Below are 8,630 nucleotides of genomic sequence, written 5' to 3'. Positions count from 1 at the left end.
CGCCGGTCCGGATGCCCCCTAGATCATACAAGCTGCGGCAGCACAGGGATTGACTGCAACGAGTGCCAGAGAACAAGCGGCCAACTTAGGTATTACTCTTCGTGAACTGTTAGGCCTTGATGAGGCGCCAGTGAAGGAGGTAGTAATTACATATGTCAAGAATGGGCCTCTCGTCGAGCCTGCGCAGGAAAAGGATCTACCTCCACAAATGAAAGGTCTGCTGAAATGGTACAAGGGTTACATAAAAAATAAAAACGCCAAAGATTATATTTATGCGGAAGTTAGACATGAGCATCACTTCAAACATTACTATGTACAAATTGAACTGAGTGAATTGTTCCAGCTTTTCAATCTGCGCGATCTCGACAAATCTATCATCAGTTGCTACGTTCTGTAAGTGATTTATTTCTACCCCATCTCGTTCATATTGCCTGCACTATATATATGTCCTAACTATATTGTTGTGTCCGCTATTATACATGCAGAATGAAGATTAAGGAATGCAGAGTAAGGAACATCCATGATGTTGGGTTCATTGACCCACACATCGTTAATGGACATGTGTTGGAGCATCACCCCGCCGACATGGAGGCAGACCTGTGGCAGTTTCTTACAAAGCAGGAACTCAAAAGTGATATTCTATTTCCTTACCATTTTGGGTGAGTGTTTCTGTCTTGAGCACATTCTCTTTTGTTTACTCCATGCATGGTATGTGGCCGGCTAATCGATGAGTTATGCATGACGTACTGTGCATGTATCGTGTCCGCAGGTTCCACTGGATTCTGCTAGTAATTAAAGTTAACACCTCAGAATGTCTCGTCCACGACTCTCTGAATATGGATCCAAAGCTTTGGGGCGGCATGAGAAGAATGCTGCAGAAGTAATTATTTTCATTCATTTGCGCTCTATATCGATCGGCCTATTTCGTTCATTTCCTAATATCAAGTAACTAATAACTCTCTTGTTCATTTAATTTTCTTTGCCTCGTAGGGTTTGGAGACGGTTCGTAGATACAAAGGTCGGTGAATTCAAAAAAGAGCTAGAATTCAAAAGGTCAAAGCCTAAGAATGCTGGGGATATTCAGCCAGCGGGGACCAATCTATGTGGATACTATGTCTGTGAGATGATCCGGAGATACACCTCTGAGCGGGTTCCGAGTGATACCAATGCTCAGAGGAATAACCTCCGGATGATGCTTAGTCCAGAAGCTCGCTTCCGACCACTTCAAGAGGAACTAGCTGGATGGTTCAGCAGGGAAGTCCTCCATCCTAAAGGAGAACACCATTACGAGGACGTAGAACTTTATATGCATTAAATTATGTATGGAAACTTGTTCAAAATTGTATATGGTCATCCGATGATATTGAATATATATTGTATATTCCTCTTGAATTCTTTTTGGTTCTAATTTCAAATTTGTTTGAAATTGTACATTCATATGCATGTATGTAGTACCGTAGAATATATGAAATTCCTTCAAAATTAAAATAAAGCACAAAAGAAATAAAACAATACAAATTAAACAGAAAACAGGTTTAGGGGGGGGGGCGCGCGCGCTAAAACCCTAAACCTGTGGCGGCCTTTAGTCGGGGTTGGCCAGAAGAACCGCGACTAAAGGTCCTCCGCCCCGACGGCCGCCTGGCGCCCACGTGGACGGGCCTTTAGTCGCGGTTCTTAAGAAACCGCGACTAAAGGTGGGGGGCTTTAGTCGCGCTTAGTTGGTCGCGGTTGCGCAACCGCGACTAATGGCAGTTGCGAACCGCGACCAAAGGCCTTTTTTCCACCAGTGGTAGTATCATATACTAGTATCATACATATGGTACTAGTGTATGATACTACATCCGTAATGCATAGTATCATATGTTAGTATCATAGGATAGTTCATTTATTGTCATGCAAGACACATAGTAGCACATCATTTAATATGATACGGTATCATGATATGATACTCAACCCTCTATTTCTTCATTTAATTCTATGCCATCACATCGAAATTGACTAGTTGACATGCATGATACTACCTATGATACTACCATTACGGACAGCCTAAGCCAACCATTTGCTTCCGAGTAGAAAGTTTTACCATTCAAGTAGAAAACTTGTAATTAAAAAATGGAATTTCTATATTGCCTGGTAAAAAGGTATTTTCTCAGTCAAAACTTTAATGTTTTTGTATATAATTATTTTTCTAATATGTTTGTGTTTATAAGTAGAAAGTCTATATTGCGTGGTAGGAACATATTGTCTACTTCAAATGTTTGTGATCTTTTAGTTAAATAGAAGGATTTCCAACATAAACATAAAGTTTGTGCTTCCAAAGTAGAAACTCCATTTTAACAAGTAAGATGTCCCTTGGGTGAAGCTGATATGTCACTCATGTCCTATATACCTAAATAGTAGATCCCTGCCACTACTAATTCTCTGAACATGCAACCCTTTCACATCACCAAGTGTGTTACGTCAGAATCCGCTAACACTAGTTTTCAGCCCAAGCAAAGCATATCTCGTTATCTCTAATTCTCTCATCATGCAAGCCCCACACCTCACCAAGTTTCACATCACCATCCACTATAATTATTTTTGGCTCATGAAAACCATATCAACATTTTTATTTGTGTTAAAGCATATGCAATACATCGGATTATTATTTCATTTATTTACTTTCCAAATGTTGTGAAATGCCCCGACTTAATTGTTTGGTCGAGTGCCCATAGTTATCGAACTTTTAATTTGCCTCTAATTACAGGTATTTTTTTTATTATTGTTCACTATTTTGCTTTGAGGTTGGGTTGTGCGGCACCTCAGCTACGATGATTGCAAAAACATTAATTAAGCAAAGTAGTATTGGCATTTTTGAATCAGTTATTACTTGTTGCCTATAATTTCATGAAAGTTCGTTGGCACCTCAAATTCAATGCATGATATGAATAAAATTGTAGTATTTCCCACATCTCTTAGCTTTACTTGGGCCTTTAACCTAAATTATACTACAATGACAATATAACTTTATTTTTGACCACTTGATTATATATACTTGATCTAACAATTGTACTAGCACTGTTTCTATATCTATCAATCTATATCCGTACCAATATCTTTATCTACATCTAGGGATGTAGACAGACGACATCCATGCGTCATCATTCGTTTATTCACTTACATGAGTATTATTAAAACAACATCATATTAGTTCATCATTGTTGGCCGTAGACATACGGTGATGTGTTTGCTTGCATCCCTATCTATATCTATATCTACATCTATATCTATATCTATATGGGAGAGGCTAACTCAGCACACATGCCTGCGGGCTCGCTTTCTGACATGTTGTATTTCATCAATTCTATGCACAACATTCCCTAATATGATTACATGGAGGGTTATATCGGGAATTTTGGGTGGAACCATCCTGAAATTGGAAGGGGGTTAGTTTAGATTATTGGGTGGGACTACATGCCACAATCAGTCTTTCTCTCATTCAAGTGTTTAACAACTGAGTGGGAGTACGCTGCTAGGGAAAAACCTTGTAGTAGCACGGGCTAAACAACTAGTAGTAGCACAGGTGCGTGTGCTACTACTAGGGCGCTACAACTAACTGGTAGTAGTAGCGCAGGTGTTACACATACTACTATCACTAGTGGGGACAGGGCCTATAGCCCCGGCCCGTAAGGGGCTTTAGTCCCGGTTCACCGATCGGGACTAAAGGGGCGGGACTAAAGGCATAACCTTTTCGTCCCGGCCCTCTTACACGCCGGGACTAAAGGTCCTTCACGTGGGCGCCTCGTAGCGCCCCAGGGGCAGGCCTTTTAGTCCCGGTTCGTTACACGGACCGGGACTAAAGATTTTCAGATTTTGCTGGCTTTTGGGTTTTTTTTTGAATGAAATTATTTTTGGGTTTTAGGATTTTAGGGTTTAGGTGTTCAGGAGATTAACGTGATGCCTCGTTTGGTGTTTGGGAATTAGTTTTTATATAATTTAAAATAGAAATAATTATGCATATATATATATATATAAGATTAACTTATCTTACAAGCGATCATATATATACAATTATATGGAGATCTGAATTATCGGGACCAAAGCCCGTCTATTCGATTACATGGACGAACATCAGTAATGGCCCTTAGCTACACTAAATCGTCCTTTGTCTTCTATAGCTTCCGTCCTCAGAAATCCCGCAAGCTCCTCTGCAACAGCAATCGCGCGTTGCTCTGGTAGGACCTTTGTCCTCATGGTCGTGTGCTATATAAGAAGAGGAGATGAATATGAATATCAATCATGATAACAAAGAATGACGGGTAAAAATAGAGGTGTGAATGTTCATTTCTTACGTCGAATCTGTGATCCTTGAACTCAGAGGTAAACGTGCGAATGGTCTCGCAAACATAGTATCCGCATAGATGCATTCCCCGTGGCTGCCGGTCGCACTTTACGAGAATAGAATATATATAATCAAAATAATAATCTAGCATCATAAATGTATTGAAAAATTAATAGAAGTATATCATACTACTACTTACCTGAGCCGCTCTAAAGGTCAGCTTCTCAGGAAAGTTACCGGGAGTCACGCACTTGAACCGATTCCAAACCCTGCCCGACAAGGATAATGATTTGCTAAGTTTTTCATTAATTGATATATCAGAAAATCATCGAAAGAGAACGATAGAGCGCAAGAATGATTAAAATTACCCTTGGAGCATATCCTGCAGGCTTTGGAACTGTTCCAAGGGTCTCGATAATGGGTCGAAGGCATCAACTCTTCCCTTATCAATTTGAATGTCCAAGAGAATCCAATGGAAGCTGCACATATATATATATATATATATATATATATATATATATATATATATGTCAGTAACTTATCAGTTACACTTATAAGTGAATGGACAGAACAGAGTAAAGACCCTCACCTGAAGTTGTATGAAAACAGTATGTGGTCACAGAAATTTTGATCTCTTAGAAACCTTAGAAGGTTTTCCTCCGTCTCCTTGGGATAATTAGTTAGCGTCGCTATATGTATTTTATCTGGATCAATAAACCCAATATTTAGGATTCTCTTACTTTTACACTCCAGAATCTTCATTCTGCATAATAGAGTACAAGTTATATATAGACAATGAATTGAAATAACTAAACAAGTTATATGTAGACAACGAATTGAAAAACTTACAAACAATAGCAACTCATAAGCGATTTGTCGAGGGCGTCGCCATTGTACATCTGGAAGAGTTCATCAAAGTCGATATGGATTTCTTCGGAGCGGCCGTAGTACTCCTGTGGGACACTCAGCACGATCATCGTTCTCCCATTCTTTGATTCACTTAAGTACCATTTATGCAAGTAACGCATATTTGTTGGGAGATCATCTTTGCTGACCAAAGGCTCTCCCATGACAAACTGTGGCTTAGGGGCTACCACAGCCTTGGGTATCCTGTCGTCTTGGGAAGCCAGCAAATCTTCAACCAACATACCACATTCATCCGCCAACTCCTTTGATTTTTCAAAAGCTAGCCCCTGCACCGGAGGGGAACATTCTCGGTTAACACCTTGAGGGGTGGGATCGACTGTTTGGCCTGTTGTCCAAGCTGAGGAACGTCTGATTTTTTTCTTGCTTGTAGTTGAACTTGATTTGCTCCCACTTGCACTTGCACGTGACCTGCTCTTTTTCACTTCCTTCTGCAATGTGCGTGTATAGTCATCAGGCTTATAGTGTAAGTCATACTGTGATGGAGTGGTTATGAAGTCTTTTGCCCATGCTATGTTCTTCTCGGTGAATTTCGGGCGGGGCTTGGGTTCCTTCCTTTTCATCTGCGCATCATGCTGTTCCTTTGCTATCCTGGCGTTTTCCTCGGGGGTACGATCATAAGGTCTGATAGGAAGATTAGCATGAGGTACCTTTGGGAGGGGCGACAGTTTGCGCTTTGGGGAGCTCTGTCCTTTAGAAATCATCGACGAAGCGTTCTTGCTGGCACGCTTCCGCTTAGTATCATGTGCGGGCGGCGGCGGAGACGGACGACCCAAGTCCGGCGGCGGTGATCGAGATGGACTCGTATTGTGCTGGCCGACGTCATGTGGAGGGCTTGGAGGTAATGGAGGTGTAGGTGACCTGCGACGACTCGGAGGCGGTGTTGTCCTTGGGGCCGAGCCTGGAAGCTTGATGTAGTTCTTGTCCCATAGGATGACTCCACCCAGTACTTCTCCGAGTGTCCTCTCATCTTCGGGTCCAGCTATGTCGAGCTCCATATCATTAAATCCCATCATGATTTCATCCACCCCGACTTTAGCAAAGCCGGCTGGAATCTCACGGCCATGCCAGCGTTCATCAGGGCCAGAAGGTAAAGCTTATCCAACGGCCACCTTCATGGATATGTTCTTGAATTTCTGATGGAGTTCACATGATGTTGACTCCTTGATTCCATCCACGGGGTAGCCGGGACCGCCCTCTATCACTCTTCGTTCATCGTCGGGCGGGGTCTCAGATTCAGCCATGCTGCTTTTCCGCTTAGATGGGGCGCCGGTAATATCAACTGCAGGATCTTCCTGGCGCGGTACTCCTCTAAGCTCATCAATCTGCTTCTCTTGCTTGTTAATCCTGGCAAGCAACTGGTTGAACTTGTCATTCTCCTCATCCTGCTGCCGCTTCTTTGCTCTCTCTCGGCTTCTGTAAGTGTCTTGGTCTCTGGCAAACCCAAGCCACCACGGGTAAGAAGGACCGAAGCCTCGCGTTCGTCCTCCATGTTCGTCATTGCCGAGGACCAGTGTGAGCAAATCTTTATCTCTATCTGCAGTGAACTTTCTTTGTCCCTCCTTAATTTCTTTCACTATCCTTTTCCAATTCTCCCTGGGTATCCTAAGATTGTCATTGCAGATGAGGTCCCCTGTTGTTTCGTCGTACGACCCACCATGCGCAAGGAACCAATTTCTTGCTCTCAATTGCCACTCATCACGGAGTGGTTCACGTACGACGCCTTTATCTATCAGATCTTGCTCTTTCTTATCCCACTTTGGGATGGCAGTCTCATAGCCCCCTGGCCCTAGCTTGTGGTGATATTTCTTCTTGTCGGCATTTATCTTGTTCTTTTCTGATAATGCCTGGGCATATTCTGACTCCTTGTACTCTTGAAATGCCTTCCAGTGATTCGCCTGCTTCGCTAGATACCCCTCGAATACTCGCACTTTCTGTGTCTTCAGATAGTTTTTCCATAGCTTCTTCTTCCAGCTACGAAACAGTTCGGCCATCTTCTTCAGAGTCCACTGCTTGACTTTGGCCCTCAGTTTGTCTGCGGCGTCTTCATTCTCACATTCTGGCAGGTTAAAATGTGACATGAGATCATTCCAAAGATTATCTTTGTACCTTTCGGCGACATAGTCACTATCGGCTGCTCCTTTGCGCTTGTTCCACTCCCGAACGCTGATCGGGACGTGATCCCTAACGAGAACTCCGCATTGCTTCTTGAATGTGTCAGCAACATTCTTAGGAAGCTTGGGTTCGCCCGTAGGAAATATCACCTCAAATGTGTAATGCGTCCATGCATCCAACTTTCTAGTCGGGCCTCGTTTCGTAGTTTTGCTCGATGTGGAGGCCTAAGAGGGAGAAACATTCGTCAAATGAATGTATATGTATACAATATAGAGCGATCTCCAATATTTTTCACATATTACAAGTGATTGTCGAACTTCATATGTATACCTGGCCGGACTTCTCCTCTTCACCGGCTTCTCCATCAGTGGAGCTATCACCTTCTCCGTCATTGGAACTATCTCCTGCCCCATCGGCTTCATCTTCGTGTCGCTCGACCTCCATTCCAACGTCCTGGTTTAGATATGACAACGGAGATTCAGCTGGTTCAACGTCGGGGCCGTCTTTGATTATATCTTCTAGAAGTTCTTCCTCTTCAAGGTTCCTGATATGTGGATCCATAGTTCTGCAAAAAAGGATTCTCTTAACCTTTGTACCAAAAACCAAAGTAGGAGTACTTTTCCAATTTGAGACTCCTAGATTTCTGCATAGTATTCAAAGTACGAGTACTTTTCCAATTTGAGCATTCAATAAGCAAAACCAAATCGTAAAATAAAGTAGTATTCAAATTAGCATGCATTCAATTATAAGCTAATACATCATCACTTTTGTCCGTACATCGTCGAATATTATCACTAATACTCCTCGAATACTATCATACATATAGCATCACTAATACATCTAGAACCGTAGCGCCCGACGGGTATCGGCGCGGGCGGTGGACACCCAAAGAGAAGGAACCATCACAGGATCATAGCTCCAGTGAGATCCCCGAAGAACCTGCCAGGTATGCTCGAACCTGCCCTCCAACGCAACCATGTAGCGACGGACGTGCTCATCCTCCTCGCTAACACGGTGACGTACCACCTCCGCGGAGTCCGGAAGCCTCGACACCCTCACTGGCCCACGCGACCGCCACCAAACAAGGATCGGGTCAACGACGGGCTGGTTCCTCACCAACCTACGCCCCCCGGAAGGTAGCACCTCCCAATACCAGCCGGGCGGAGCCCAGTCCCGGACAGGGCCCCTCTGATCAAGCAGGTGTCCTCCGCCGAGTCGACGACGAGGATGCGGGATAGGCATCGTAAAATGAGCTAAAAAAATAAACTAG

Source organism: Hordeum vulgare, chromosome 6H, assembly GCF_904849725.1.
Source record: "Hordeum vulgare subsp. vulgare chromosome 6H, MorexV3_pseudomolecules_assembly, whole genome shotgun sequence".
NCBI classification, from domain to species: Eukaryota; Viridiplantae; Streptophyta; class Magnoliopsida; order Poales; family Poaceae; genus Hordeum; species Hordeum vulgare.
The sequence above is the reverse complement of the archived record's forward strand: the minus strand, read 5'-3'. Positions refer to the sequence as shown.